Raw genomic sequence first — 15,440 nt, 5'->3', positions numbered from 1 at the left:
CCGCTTCATCTCCCTCCTGTTCAGGGTGGAGCAGTCGCCATGACGCTTTGCGTACTTGTAAAAGACCCCGATGATAGTGCAAATGCTGCCCAGGAGGTAAGGCATCTTCACGAGGGTTCTGCTGGGACTAGTCAGAGAAAGCGTCACCATTAACACAGGATACTCCGCCCCCCTGCGCCCCTGAGGGCTGAAACAGATGTCTTAATTAAAAAAACAACAACCCTTTTTTATTGAATTAAATAAATAAATTCAACAGTGTACAGTGCAACCTCAGGTTAAGTACTTAATTCGTTCCGGAGGTCCGTTCTTAACCTGAAACTGTTCTTGACCTGAAGCACCACATTAGCTAATGGGGCCTCCTGCTGCCGCCACGCCGCCGGAGCACGATTTCTGTTCTCATCCTGAAGCAAAGTTCTTAACCTGAAGCACTATTTCTGCATTTGCGGAGTCTGTAACCTGAAGCGTATGTAACCCGAGGTACCACTGTAAATGAGTTTTGGCGGATGTAATAATGGAATACTGAATCATTTAGTTTATGTAAAATATGCAGGGACATGTTATGCAAAACGAACCATGGAAAGAGAGGAAGGGAAGTCGTTGATATCCTAAGGTTGTTTAAATGAATATTCTAAAATGTAAAACAGAAAATTTAATAAAAAATAAAAATAAAAAACTTTTTTATTGAGATAGACTTATTGGAGGAAAATATCCCATAAACTGAAAATCTCTGTTCGGTCCAGTGCAAATGACAGGTTTTAGGTACAATGAAAGCATACCGAACTCTACTTAGCTTTGCAAATGTGCTAGCAGTTTTATTGCTGCACCACTAGGAGTTTGGTTTGCTTTAATATCATTCATGAATATGGAGGAATACAGACCGAGGGTCAGTTCAGTTTATGTTATAGAATGGGCTACATGAAAAGGCGATTGATAAGATACAATACACCCATGCTCTCTTATTTTATTTTATCATATTTCATTCTTACCATATCTCTGTCTAGATGGTGTACACATAATAAGAAGGCAAGGGAATTAGGATAAACATTTTCGTTTGATCCACCATGTGTTCAACATATCGGTAAAGGCCTCTGCATTTTCTTTCCCAAATACTTGTTAAATCACAACAATCATTGACCACTAATAATGAAACAAACGTTGTAGATATTTTTCAACATTTATTATGCTTTTTGTGATATGCAAATAACATGAGAAAACTTGGTATACTTATTTGTATAACATTCTTGTTTATAAAATAAAATAATAAAATAAATAAAATAAAATAAAATAAAATAAAATAAAATAAAATAAAATAAAATAAAATAAAATAAAATAAAATAAAATAAAATAAAATAAAATAAAAACAATATATATGCTGCCTTCATGTTCCATGTCTGCATTGATGTTACATAGTGATATTCTTCTGGCATCACCCCACCCCCCTTCTCATTCTTATTTTCCTCTGTAAGTTTCTTTTCTTTTCTTATTGTTGTAAAACTTCAACTTTTGGTTGACATGGGAGATATGTCTGGCTAATTTACTAGGAATCCCCTCCCTCCACAATTCAGAACAGGGTTAGAACAAGCATGTGGGGGTTGTGTGTGGGCAGGCAATTGTGGTCCTCCAAGTCTGCTTGCTGGAGGAGACTCTGGAGAGTCCCATGGACAGCAAGAAGATCAAACCTCTCCATTCTGAAGGAAACCAGCCCTGAGTGCTCACTGGAAGGACAGATCCTGAAGCTGAGGCTCCAAGACTTTGGCCACCTCATGAGAAGAGAAGAGTCCCTGGAAAAGACCCTCATGCTGGGAAAGATGAAGGGCGCAAGGAGAAGGGGAAGACGGAGGATGAGATGGTGGGACAGTACGGAAGTACCGGAACGGATTACTTCTGGGCTTGCTGCTCGCGCATGTGCAGGAGCGCAAACTGCGCGTGTGTGCACAGAGCGGCACTTTGTCGAGTGTCCGGGTCTCCAGAACAGATCCCAGACTCAAAACAAGGTACCACTGATGTATAGATGGTATATTACACCAGTGAAATTAGCTAAAATGTATAAGACAAATAATAAATGTTGGAAATGTAAAGAAAAAGAAGGAACATTTTATCACATGTGGTGGGAATGTAAGAAAGTAAAGAACTGCTGGGAAATGATATATATCGAGATGAAAAAGATGTTGAAATATACATTTTTAAAAAAACCAGAAGCATTTTTACATGGTATTATAGGCCAAGACATTAATAGACAAGATGTCAAACTGTTTTTATATGCAACAACAGCGGTAAGAGTATTGTTAGCCCAGAAATGGAAACAAGAAGAAATTCCGACGAAAGAAGAATGGCAGACAAAATTAATGGACTATGCAGAATTGGACAAAATGACAGGAAGGATTCGAAACCTGTGGGACCAGAGATTTACAGAAGACTGGAAGAAGTATATGAATTATTTGAAGAGCAACTGTAATCAACAAATTACGCTGGTAGGACTACAAGAAGTTTTGTAACAAAGTAGGAAAAGATAGAGATATTGGTTATGAGTTTGAAATGTAATAGGGAAAATAAGAAATGCATACTAAGAGATCAGACTGGAAAATTTTCAGACAGGACTGATGGAAGTCAAAAAAATTGAATAAGATGTAAAAGTTTGTGTGTTTACTGTTGAAAATGATATGTTAAAAAACTAATAAAAATTTATATAAAAACAAACAAACAAAACAAGGCACTACTGTACTCCCAAGATACATACGCACTCCTTCCGAGGGAGTGTTACCCCACCGAGTGCAGGCAATCTGAATTGTATTAGTTCCCCTACTTCAAAATAGTTCATTAGCGCATTAAAGCTGCATGAATAGGCATGGGAGGTAAAAACAAAGGCTCTGAACAACCCCTATCCCCCCCACATGCACAGCAACTATGGATGTTTTGCCAGTGCCATCATTACCCACAAAAACATGTAAACATAAGAAAATAAAAAGAGCATTGGTTCTTGACCAGGTCAGATTCATTTGTGAAAGATTTAAGCATTTCCCAATGGCTTTGTTTAGGAACCGCTTGATTTCAAGTGAGATGAACTTAGGCTAATCCACGCATGCAATAGGAGTGAATGGGCTGCTTCTGCTCCTATGAGGCACAGGACCTTTTGCATCCTGCCCAGTTTGTCACCCAACAACGGCAGATGAATCAAGCTGAGAGGCTGTTCTGTTGCTAAGCGGGATAAACATAGGTTTAATAACACTAATTAAAGGTTGTAGCCAGCTTAAATTCCACTCAGACACATCAGAATGAATGCACACGGCTGATTTAGGTCCATCATGTTCAATAGGGCTACACGGAGCAGATCTTTGTCGGCTACCACCCTAAGACCCTGCTTGGAACCCCAGAGAGATGCTGCCAGCCAGTGTTGACAGTACAGTCATATCTTGGATCCCGAACACCTTGCGTGTCGGACGTTTTGGCTCCCGAACGCCGCAAACCCGGAGGTGAGAGTTCCAGTTTGTGCACGTTCTTTGGAACCCGAACGTCCGATGCCACTTCTGCAGCTTCCGATTGGCTGCAAGAGCTTCCTGCAGCCAATCGGCAGCCGCGCCTTGGTTTGCGAACGTTTTGGAAGTTGAAAGGACTTCTGGAATGGATTCTGTTCGATTTCCAAGGTACCACTGTACTGAGTTAGATGGGCCAGTCGTCTGTATAATGCAGCTTCCTAGATTCCTAACATTCTAAAACCTTTTCTGAAATGGAGTGCTGTCAGGGAATCAGGAGCAGGAGCACTGGGGAGAGAGGATTGGGAGAGCGAAGGGGAAGAATCCGAGGGCAGCGTAGGGGAGTATGACAGTGGCCCGAGAGATTCCATGAGCTTCTCCAGCGAATCAGAAGATTCCCAGAAGGGGGCGCCGATGGTCAGGGCAAGGGGGGTCCCAGGGGGGACGCACCAGAAACAAGGAGCCAGAGGGGAACCCAAAAGCAGCAGTGGAGGATCGGGACCAGTTTCCCCACCAGAGCGTAGTGGGGGGGAAGAGTCACATGTGTCAGGGGCAGTGTCTCCTCCAGAGAGGGAGTCAGGGCTGACCACGCCTCCAACGGAGGGGAGGTCAGTTGCAGCTAGCCCCCCCGAAGGGGGAAGCAGTGACAGCAGCAGTGGAACGGTCAGGAGGAAAGCTGCTGGCTGGGCGCGCGCGCCAAGTTCAAATGTGCAGGCGCGCGGAACAGCAGGAGACCCGGGTGGGGAACCAGCTCCTAAAGCCCGCCGGAGGGAGGGAGAAGGCTCAGGGGAATCAGCGGGAGAAGAGGCTAGAAAGGGCGGAACCCCGGCGGGCAGGCGGACCCAGAGGAGGAAGGAGCAGCGGAGAAGGTGGAGCAAGGCTAGAATCTTAAATTGGTGTCAAGGGGGAGGAGACTCAGACGGAGCATCAGCGGTCTGACAGTTGAGACGTAGAGCTGCGCGCTGCGGCTCTGGAAGTGAAACTGAACTTCAATAAAGACTTTTATACTTAACAACGAAGCAGCGTTGGTCCTTTGTGAGCTGGGACCTAGGGTAGCTCTGACAAGTGCCTATTATTATTATTATTATTATTATTATTATTATTATTATTACCACTACTACTACTACTACTACTACTACAAAAATTTGTCTAGAAACAGTTGCATAGAATTAGAAAACACTGAGTGATATCCAATGAAGGCCACATTCGCACCGTACATTTACCGTATTTTTCGCCCTATAGGACGCACTGTCCCATAAGGCGCACCTAGTTTTTTGGGGGAAATAAAGGGAAAAAAATTATTTCCCCCCCAGGCGCGGGGCTGGGGCGGGGGAGGCCCGAGCTTCCCCCGACCCCAGCCCCCAAACAGGCAGCTCTCTGCAAGCCGTGGGAGCCCAACGCTGGCTCCCGCTGCTTGCTGAGAGGTCCGCGAAGCCTGGATGCGGTGAGCTCAGCGCGCGCAGGCTTCAGCATGCAGGCAACTCTCCGCAAGCAGCAGGAGCGGAGAGGTCCGCGAAGCCTGGACACGCTGATCTCAGCACGCGCAGGCTTCAGCACGCAGGCAACTCTCCGCAAGCAGCGGGAGTGCTCCTGCTGCTTGCGGAGAGGTCCGCGAAGCCTGGAAAGCGAAAGGGGTCGGTGCGCACCGACCCCTCTCGCTCTGCAGGCTTCAGCGAACGCCTGCATTCGCCCCATAGGACGCACACACATTTCCCCTTCATTTTTGGAGGGGAAAAAGTGCGTCCTATAGGGCAAAAAATACGGTAAATTGTTATGACACCACTGTAAATAGTCACGGCTTCCCCCCCCAAACCCAGGGAGCTGTCATCTGTTAAGGGTGCTAGAAGTTGCTGGGAGACCCCCTGCACCCCCTCTCTGGGCTACAGTTCCCAGAGTGGTCTAACAACCAACCTCTCTTCACAGGGAACTCTGGGAGTTGTAGTTCACAGAGGGGAATAGGAGGGGTGGTTTTCCCTGTAGTGATGTATGGAAGTGAGAGCTGGACCATCAAGAAGGCTGATCGCCGAAGAATGGATGCTTTTGAATTCTGGTCCTGGAGGAGACTCTTGAGAGTCCCATGGACTGCAAGAAGATCAAACCGATCGATTCTGAAGGAAATCAGCCCTGAGTGCTCACTGGAAGGACAGATCTTGAAGCTGAGGCTCCAAGACTTTGGCCTCTTCATGAGAAGAGAAGACTCCCCGGAAAAGACCCTGATGTTGGGAATGATGGAGGGCACAAGGAGAAGGGGACAACAGAAGACAAGATGGTTGGGCAGTGTTCTTGAAGCTACCAGCATGAGTTTGACCAAACTGTGGGAGGCAGTGGAAGACAGGGGTGCCTGGCGTGCTCTGGTCCAGGGGGTCACGAAGAGTTGGACATGACTAAACGACTAAACAACAACAACAACAAGAAGAGTTTGGATTTGATATCCCGCCTTTCACTCCCTTTAAGGAGTCTCAAAGCGGCTCACATTCTCCTTTCCCTTCCTCTCCCACAACAAACACTCTGTGAGGTGAGTGGGGCTGAGAGACTTCAAAGAAGTGTGACTGGCCCAAGGTCACCCAGTAGCTGCATGTGGAGGAGCGAAGACACGAACCCGGTTCCCCAGATTACGAGACTACCGCTCTTAACCACTACACCACACTGGCTCTCAACCTCCAAGTGAGAGAAGGAATGCGTCTCCAGCTGGGCTTGGGAATGTCACTTCTTCCTTAACACCCCCCCCCCGCCCCAAGAGCCACTAGCAGTCAATGTAGACAACCCTGAGCTAGATGGACCAACAGCGCAACTCAGTAGAAGGCACCTTCCTACGTTCCACGCAGCGGAAAGTTCTTTCCAACATCCCTGCTGTCCACTGATTTACCCCTCCGCCCTTCAGGCTACGAGACAAGGCTACTCACCTGGCTCAGTAAAATCGAATGGTTCAGAGGCTTTGGGGAAGTAGCTTTCATTGCCCTGTGGAGCAGGTCCCTTTTTATACGGTTCTTAATTGTGCCGGCAGAAGGGAGGCAACACCCTCCTGGGATGACGGTCTGATTCATCTCCAGCCCAGCCCAGCCAGTTACACCTTTGTCGCCTCCAAACGGGTTGTTTAGCTTTATATATATTTCTATATTTTCTGGCTCTTCTAAAACCAATCCATCATATATATATATATATATATATATATATATATATATATATATATCCTAAAATAGCACCATCTGCTCTGTGGCAACAACCAGGGAGAAATGGACACCCACCTTCCTCAGTGAGCTATGGACTTGACATACCCCCACTCACCTTCACAGCGTAGGTTTGGGTGAACAAGGATGGGGTGGAACATAAAAACATTATGTCTGTTGGATCAGGCCAAAGTCCAGCATCTTGGATGACCAAATGCCTCTGGTACGACCACAAGCAGAATCTGAGCAACGGGCAACCAGAGATATACTACCTCAGTAGAAGGAGAACGTCATGACTTGTAGCCATTGATAAACTTATCTCCCAGAGAAACCATCTAAGCTAGGAAGCGACCTTCCAAATCAGACCAAATGTCAATCTGGGCTGCCATCCCATCTCCAATTGCAACCATCTGGAGATACCTCTTGAGGTTCCAGCATAACATGAAGGTATAGTTCCTCTGAACACAGAGTTGTAGTCATAATAAGAACCACTGAAAGCTCCATCCTCTTCCATCAATTTGGTCCAATCGGCATTGAAAGCCATGAAAACAAGACAGTGCCAACACTGTTGTTTCATTATAAGGAAGTTCTAGAATTCATGCTTTCAGGCTTCCCACTGGGGCATCTAGTTGGCTTCCATGAGAACAGGATGCTGGACTTGAGGGGCCTTTGGTCATAGGTACCCATATATGTTGGGACGCGGGTGGCGCTGTGGGTTAAACCACAGAGCTTAGGACTTGCCGATCAGAAGGTTGGCGGTTCGAATCCCCGCGATGGGGTGAGCTCACGTTGCTCAGTCCCAGCTCCTGCCAACCTAGCAGTTCGAAAGCACACAAAAAAGTGCAAGTAGATAAATAGGTACCGCTCCGGCGGGAAGGTAAACGGTGTTTCCGTGTGCGGCTCTGGTTCACCAGAAGCGGCTTAGACCTGCTGGCCACATGACCCGGAAGCTGTACGCCAGCTCCTTTGGCCAATAAAGCGAGATAAGCGCCGCAACCCCAGAGTCAGCCACAACTGGACCTAATGGTCAGGGGTCCCTTTACCTTTACCTTTACCTTTACCCATATAAGTTATTAGGTACACAGAGGGAGGGCTTCTTGCCTTCATCCCCTACCTGGGGGTTTCCTGAAGGACTCTGGTTGGCCACTGTGAAGACAGGGTGCTGGACTAGATGGGTCTTTGGGTCTGATCCAGAAGGCTCTTCTGAAGTTCTGAGGCTCTGCATTCTCCCCTCCCTAACAGTTGGGGGCAGAATCTTGCCCTGTAATTTCTCTATCCTCCCAAGGTTCGCTGTAGCTGGGTTTGGATATGTTTTTCCCGAGTCTTGCTGATCGAGTTTGTCTACTTCGATATGCATTTTGTTTCCATCACGGGGAGGGGATACCATGCCAAATTGAGCTCCGTAACAAACCAATCAAGGTGGGTCTTTCATACGCTTGTCATGGCTGTCGCAGATCAACAGTTGCTATTTGGGGCCGTGTTGAAGGAACAGCAGCAAATCTCTCTTAAGAGCCCAGATGTTGCAAGACAAAACCATGTTAAACTTCAACCACTGTGTGATCGGTTCAGAGTAAAAAGGCATCGCTTCCCCCTCTGTCCTGTGTGCATCACACACAACGCTGTTTCTGCTCTGCTGCAGTTCGCTTTCCACAAAAATGAAATTTCGTAACTTTTGTGTGATGAGTTACAGAAATCCTGTATGTTACATTGTCATCATCTTATTCCACCACATTCATTTCGGTGCAACAGAAACACAATGCAAATGGGGGGGGGGGGAATCACCACCACTTAACTCAGGGACATGTAAGGAAGTTGCCTTACATGGATAGCTCAGTTGCTTAGAGCATGGTGCTGATAAGATCAAGGTCACAGGTTTGATCCCCATATGGGACAACTACATACAGTGGTACCTCTGGTTGCGAACGGGATCCATTCCGGAGGCCTGTTCGCAACATGAGCAGAATGCAACCCGCAGTGGCCCGTCTGTGCATGCATGGGTTGCAATTCTCCGCTTCTGCGCATGCACGCAATGTCAATTTGCGCACCTGTGCCTGCGCGAGCTGTGAAGAGCGGCGAAACCCGGAAGTAACCCTTTCCGGCACTTCCGGGTCGCCACAGGACGCAACCTGAAAAAACGTATCATGAAGCAAACATAACTTGAGGTATGACTGTATTCCGGCATTGCAGTGTGTGTGTGTGTGTGTGTGTGTGTGAGAGAGAGAGAGAGAGAGAGAGAGAGAGAGAGAGAGAGAATGATGCTCAGGATCTCTACCAACTCTGCAGTTCTGTGATTCTATATCAAGTCTAGCTCAGCATTTTCAACACCACCTAGCAGTGGCTTCTCCAGAGTTTCAGCCACAACTCACTCCCAGTCCTACCTTGAGATGCCACCAAAGATTGAAGCTGAGAACTTCTGCACACAAAGAAGATGCTCTACCACTGAACTATGGCTGTTCCCTGTATCACTTGCAGATACAAAGGACCAACAGCAGTGGATACTGAATGTATTTGCTGAATTACGGTAATTTCCATTCCGGACATGAGACGACTAATCAAATACCAGTGATTTCTGCCCCTGTTTTGGTTGTAATTCTCTGACATGCCTAGTTCCCGGTGGTGGATTCCAGTCTCCCTCAGAATTCTCTCTTTGTGTGTGTCTGTCAACATCCAGGCCCAATTCAAAGTGCTGGCTTTGACCTATAAAGTCTTATGCAGCTCAGGACTCCAACATCACAAGCACAGCCTCTCCCCACATGAACCGACTCAGATCCTGTGACCGTCCTCTGAGGCTCTTATTTGTTTGTTTGTTTGTTTGTTTGTTTAAGCTTTTTTAAAAAGAAAGAAATATATATATATACAAAAGTTAACAGCAAATACCAAGCATTTTTAACATGAAAACTAAAAGAGAGAAAATAAGGGAAAAAGAAGAAGACTTCTGATTCTCCATCTGCTATATAGACTTATGCAAAACCCTTACTGCAGAATAGCATCCAACTCTTCTATCCATAAATCAACCTTTTCCCATTCTTCAAACCCAGATATCACAAGTTCGTTTTCCTTTAGGCGCAAAAAGTCCATAAGGGGTTTGCAATCATTAAGACATGCCAACATGATTTTTCTCTAATTAAACATGTCAGCTTGGTCACCACAGCCAGATCCATCAATGTCTATAACCATTCTTCAATAGTAGGTAAGAGTTAAGTCCTTCCATCGGAGGGTCTCTTCTGTGTGGCCCCTCCATGGGAGGTCCGGGGAACAGCAGCACAAGAACAGGGCCTTTTTGGTGGAGGCTCCCCATTTGTGGGATGTTCTGCCTGGGAGTCTCCCCTGACGCCGTAATTACATACCTTAAGACACCAGGCAAAAACAATCCTGTTTCATCAGGCCATTGGCTTTTAACTGTGCATGGCCTTTCTGCATGGGTGACACAGAAAACCAAAGGAATAAAAAAAGTCAAGTTGAAATTTGCAAATGATTCACATCTGCTCAGATTTCCGGTTTAATTATTCAGATGTTTTAATTTGAAAATTCAGATGTGCGTTGAATACCAAATTCCATAGACTTGTAGAGTTGGCAGGGGTCCCAAGGGTCATCTAGTCGAACCCGCTGCAATGCAGGAATCTCAACTAAAGTATCCATGACAAATGGCCATCAAACTCTGCTTAAAAACCTCCACCATTTCACTTCAGTGTTTCAAACTCAGCTGCTGTAGATTTACTGGCTGTTCTGGATCAAATCAGCCGGGGTCATATATGAAATTCCAGGAGGGGTAGGTGTCAGATGCTCAGCACCACTGCATGTTGTTCTTGGCGACAAAATACAACCATTGCATGTCAAGTAGCAAGGACTGTCCAGTACCAAAAATCAACAGGAAAGATCCAGCACTGAGATAAAAAATAAAAACAGCACCAAGACTGAAACACAGATTTCAAACATTTTGCAAAGAACTTGTTCCCTAGAACAGGGATGGGGAACCTGTGGCCATGTGGACACTGTTAGACTCCAACTCCCATCATCCACAGCCAGCTATTGCCAGGCATATGGGAGTTGTAGTCCAGCAGCATATGAACTGCTTGCACCGCCCTAAATCTGGTGCTGCCTGGGAACAGGGAGAGATTGCTAAGTCACGCCGAAAACTGTGAAAATTGCACTTCTCCACTAAACGTTCTCCATCCACCATATAGGCCACATTAAAGGTAAAGGGACCCCTGACCATTAGGTCCAGTCGTGACCAACTCTGGGGTTGCGGCGCTCATCTCGCTTTACTTGCCGAGGGAGCCGGCGTACAGTCATGTGGCCAGCAGGACTAAGCAGCTTCTGGCGAACCAGAGCAGCGCACGGAAACGCCGTTTACCTTCCCGCCGGAGTGGTACCTATTTATCTACTTGCACTTTGACGTGCTTTTGAACTGCTAGGTTGGCAGGAGCAGGGACCGAGCAACGGGAGCTCACCCTGTAGTGGGGATTCGAACCGCCGACCTTCTGATCAGCAAGCCCTACGCTCTGTGGTTTAACCCACAGCGCCACCCATGTCCCTTTTAGGCCACATTAACACCGTACAGTTGAAGCACCACAAAGCCACTTCAGACAGTTCTGTCTTCTCCCAAAGAATCCTGGAACTGTAATTTCAGACCCTCCAAGTGTCCCTATTTTCCAGCGACATCCCTGATTTAGAGAAGCCGTCCAGGTTTCTGATTTGATCCCAGAATGTCCCACTTTTCCTTAGGACGTCCCTATTTCCCTTGGAGAAATATTGGAGGGTTTGGAGTTATCTAGCCCCCAAGCTATCTGAAGGCAATTCTGCATAGGAAAGGCTATAAAAAATGTTTAATGTTTCATTATGTTTTTATATATATCGGGAGCCTCCCAGTGTGGCTGGGGCAACCCAGTAAGCCATTGGTAGGCAAACTAAGGCCCGGGGGCTGGATCAGGCCCAATCACCTTCTAAATCCGGCCCACAAACGGTCTGGGAATCAGTGTGTTTTTACAAGAGTAGAATGTGCCCTTTTATTTAAAAGGCATCTCTGCGTTATTTGTGGGGCATAGGAATTCGTTCATTTTTTTTCCAAAATATAGTCTGGCCCCCCACAAGGTCTGAGGGACAGTGGACCGGCCCCCTGCTGAAAAAGTTTACTGACCCCTGCAGTATAGCTTAGGGCTCCACTCTCTTAGGGGGCCCCCCAAAAAAAACTAAAGGGAAAAAATTGGATGTACATTTCCAAAATATAAGATAAAAAACATATAAAATAAAACATACATGCAGCAACGTTTATCCTCCCCCCAAAATATAGTCCGCCCCCCCCAAAAGGTCTGAGGGACAGTGGACCAGCCCCCTGCTGAAAAAGTTTGCTGACCCCTGCAGTAAGATGTGTGGGGTATACATAGTAGAATTATCATTATGGAATGGGATGTCTCTATTTTCAAGTTGGAGGGTATGTAGTTTGCTAAGAGCACTGAGATTTGTTAGGGGACGCCTCATTCCTCTCTCAGAGCTACAATTCCTAGAGTTCCTTGGAATGAAGGGTTGATAGGTAAAGCACCATGGGAATCTTAGTTCTTGTGAGGGCAATGGGGAATTTCCTAACAACTCCCAGCCCCCGTCACAAACTACAGCTCCCAGAATTCTTTGGGGGGAAAGCCCCCCCATTTTTTTAAATTAAATTTTCCACAATTATAACAAATATAACATAGAAAAAAGAAAATATTCCTCTTCTTTCTGGTCACGGATCCTTCCAGTCAGGTCGGCCAGCTCCAAAAAGTCCAACATCTTCATCTGCCATTCTTCCACCGTTGGGATTTCTTGAGATTTCCAATGTTTAGCTAACAGCAGTCTTGCCGCTGTAGTGACATACAAAAATAATTTAACATCTTTTTGGGGAAATTCCATTCCTATTATTCCAAGTAGAAAGGCCTCTGGTTTCTTAATAAATGTATTTTTCAACATTTTTTCCAATTCATTATATATTTTCCCCCAGAAGTCTTTCGCCTTGGGACACGTCCACCACATATGAAAAAAGTACCTTCTTTCTCTCTACATTTCCAACATCTATTATCATTCATGTGGTAGATCTTTGCCAATTTTACTGGGGTTAAGTACCATCTAGACATCATTTTTGGGACGTGGATGGCGCTGTGGGTTAAACCACAGAGCCTAGGACTTGTCGATCAGAAGGTCGGCGGTTTGAATCCCTGCGACAGGGTGAGCTCCTGTTGTTCGGTCCCAGCTCCTGCCAACCTAGCAGTTTGAAAGCACAAAAGTGCAAGTAGATAAACAGGTACCGCTCCAGCGGGAAGATAAACGGCGTTTCCGTGTGCTGCTCTGGTTCGCCAGAAGTGGCTTAGTCGTGCTAGCCACATGACCCCCAAGCTGTCTGCGGACAAACGCTGGCTCCCTCAGCCAATAAAGCAGATGAGTGCCGCAACCCCAGAGTCGGTCACGACTGGACCTAATGGTCAGGGGTCCCTTTACCTTTACCTTAGACATCATTTTCAGGATGTTTTCTTTTAATACTGTACATGCAGTAAACTTAACCCCTTTCTTCCATAACCTTTCCCAATCTCCCAACATTATATTATATCCAACATCTCTTGCCCAATCAGGGGGGCAGCTTTGACTGCTTAGAGTGGTACAGGGGAGTTTCAAATGTATGGGGCATCAGCTTTGACGTCACCTCATGGCATGCGCTGGAAGAAAAGCTGACGGCCTCAGGTGTTGCAATACTCAAACTGGATCCCTCCAGGTGCCCTGGACTGGCTGAGGACAAAGCGCTGTTACTAATATCCCTTCTTTTGTTTTGAATCAAATCTTGCCTTGGAGATAAATGATCCTACGTGCAAATTACACCCCACGCCCCTAGACTAATGATACATCTCCTGGGGCAGTAATTTCATGTTAGGGACAAAAGACGTCCGATAGTGGCGGCTTCTGGGGTGGGGGGGAAACTCTGGAAAAACCTCTTCTGTGGCGGGGCAAAGACGCCAGCTGCGGAGCCGCCCTACACAGCCCTGTGGTTAGGAACATAGGAAAGCTCCTTTTAATAATAATAACAATAAATATATATTTATTGAGTACAAATTAGAAAACATACATATTCACAACAAAAGAAAATACAAAAGAAAAAGAAAATACATCTAACCAAGGGAAAAAAATTAGAGAATATTTTGTCTCTTTTCATATTTACAGTTATTTATACCTCTATAAAATGCTATTCACAATAAAGCAGTGAAATGAAAGATAAGATATCAGAAAAAAGAAAAAAAGAACAATCTCATATCCCAAATCATGCTCCCATTTTAACATGTTTTCCCCTTTCGTCTCTTATTCTAAGGTGGTTTTCATTAATAATCTATACATTTTTGCAAGTTTTTTTATTGCTTTGCAATATTTCCTTTTCTAATTTTGAAGTTTTATTTTCAAATCCCCCCCTTTTTATGTCTTTTTCATATGTTGCTTTTAATTGATAATATTGTAACCAATTTATTCCAAATGTTTGTAATTGTTCGTAAGTTTTTGATATAGGAATATAGGAAAGCTCCTTTACATAAGGCTGGGGGAAACGACTGCGTACTTGGCTAGACCCTAGGTCCATCTAGTTCAGCATTGCGTGCACTGACTGGCAGCAGCTGATCTCTGTCAATCCTACCTGGAGATCCAGGCTTTACCTCTGAGTCACCAGATTCTGCACAAGCGCCGCTTCTGAGCCACAATGTTTCCTGTTGACTCTGCTCTGAACAAGCAGATTCCGTCATGACTACGCTTGCCTTGACTCAGCCCCCAGCCTCAGTGCTCTAAATGGCTGATTTGCCCATGGAGGTGCACCCTCTCCAGCATTTTGGTGAGGTTCCAGGGCGTATTAGCGCTAGTTTCCTTGGTGGCGCTGTGGGTTAAACCACAGAGCCTAGGGCTTCCCGATCAGAAGGTTGGCGGTTTGAATCTCCGCGACGGGGTGAGCTCCTGTTGCTCGGTCCCTGCTCCTGCCAACCTAGCAGGTCAAAAGCACACGAAAAGTGCAAGCAGATAAATAGGTACCGCTCTGGCGGGAAGGTAAACGGTGTTTCCGTGCGCTGCTCTGGTTCGCCAGAAGCGGCTTAGTCCTGCTGGCCACATGACCCAGAAGTTGTACGCTGGCTCCCTCGGCCAATAAAGCGAGATGAGCGCTGCAACCCCAGAGTCGGCCACGACTGGACCAAATGGTCAGGGGTCCCTTTACCTTTACCTTGGTACCTGTAAGTGATACCACCTGTAAGTGAGTTTCAGAGTGAGTTCCTTCCTTTTCGTTGATATGGATTTAAAGGGAGGTTCAGAGCACATTCTGGTCCACTGAGTGGGGTTAATATCATAGCCTCTGTTGGTCTCCCATTGTTTTTTTGATTACGTCTAGGGCGTTTGTGGGATTTTGGAGTAGTACAGGCATCCCCAAACTCGGCCCTCCAGATGTTTTGGGACTACAACTCCCATCATCCCTAGCTAGCAGGACCAGTGGTCAGGGATGATGGGAGTTGTAGTCCCAAAACATCTGGAGGGCTGAGTTTGCCTATGCCTGGCCTAGGCCAACCCCAACCTCTCTCACCACCAAAGGAACACAAGCAAATAGCAAAGAGAACCCGCACAAGCGACGCTGACACAACCCCCCCACATTAAGTAAAATAGAAACATCGCCCCCCAACTCCAACCCCACTCACCATTCCCCGCTCCACCTCTTTCCCCCCTTTCTTCCTAATGTAACACTAATGTCTCAACAAATGAAACTGATCTGTAGAAAATGTAACTTGAAAAAAGAGACATTGCACATACTTTTGTAAAC

At 46.0% G+C, this 15,440-nt stretch overlaps 1 long non-coding RNA gene across 1 annotated transcript in view; it reads left to right on the top strand.

The window, feature by feature from the left end:
* The first annotated feature begins 8,711 nt into the window (after positions 1 to 8,711).
* Positions 8,712 to 15,440, top strand: part of LOC310751984 — a 297,164-nt gene continuing 290,435 nt past the window's right edge. Inside the window, exon 1 of the long non-coding RNA XR_014542755.1 lies at positions 8,712 to 8,745. This is a non-coding gene — a long non-coding RNA (uncharacterized lncRNA). The remainder of the gene's footprint in view (positions 8,746 to 15,440) is intronic.

The sequence above is a fragment of the Podarcis filfolensis genome, assembly GCF_964270895.1.
Source record: "Podarcis filfolensis genome assembly, chromosome: 16".
NCBI lineage: Eukaryota > Metazoa > Chordata > Lepidosauria > Squamata > Lacertidae > Podarcis > Podarcis filfolensis.
Note: the sequence above shows the minus strand (reverse complement) of the source record. Positions and strands in the feature narration are given on the sequence as shown.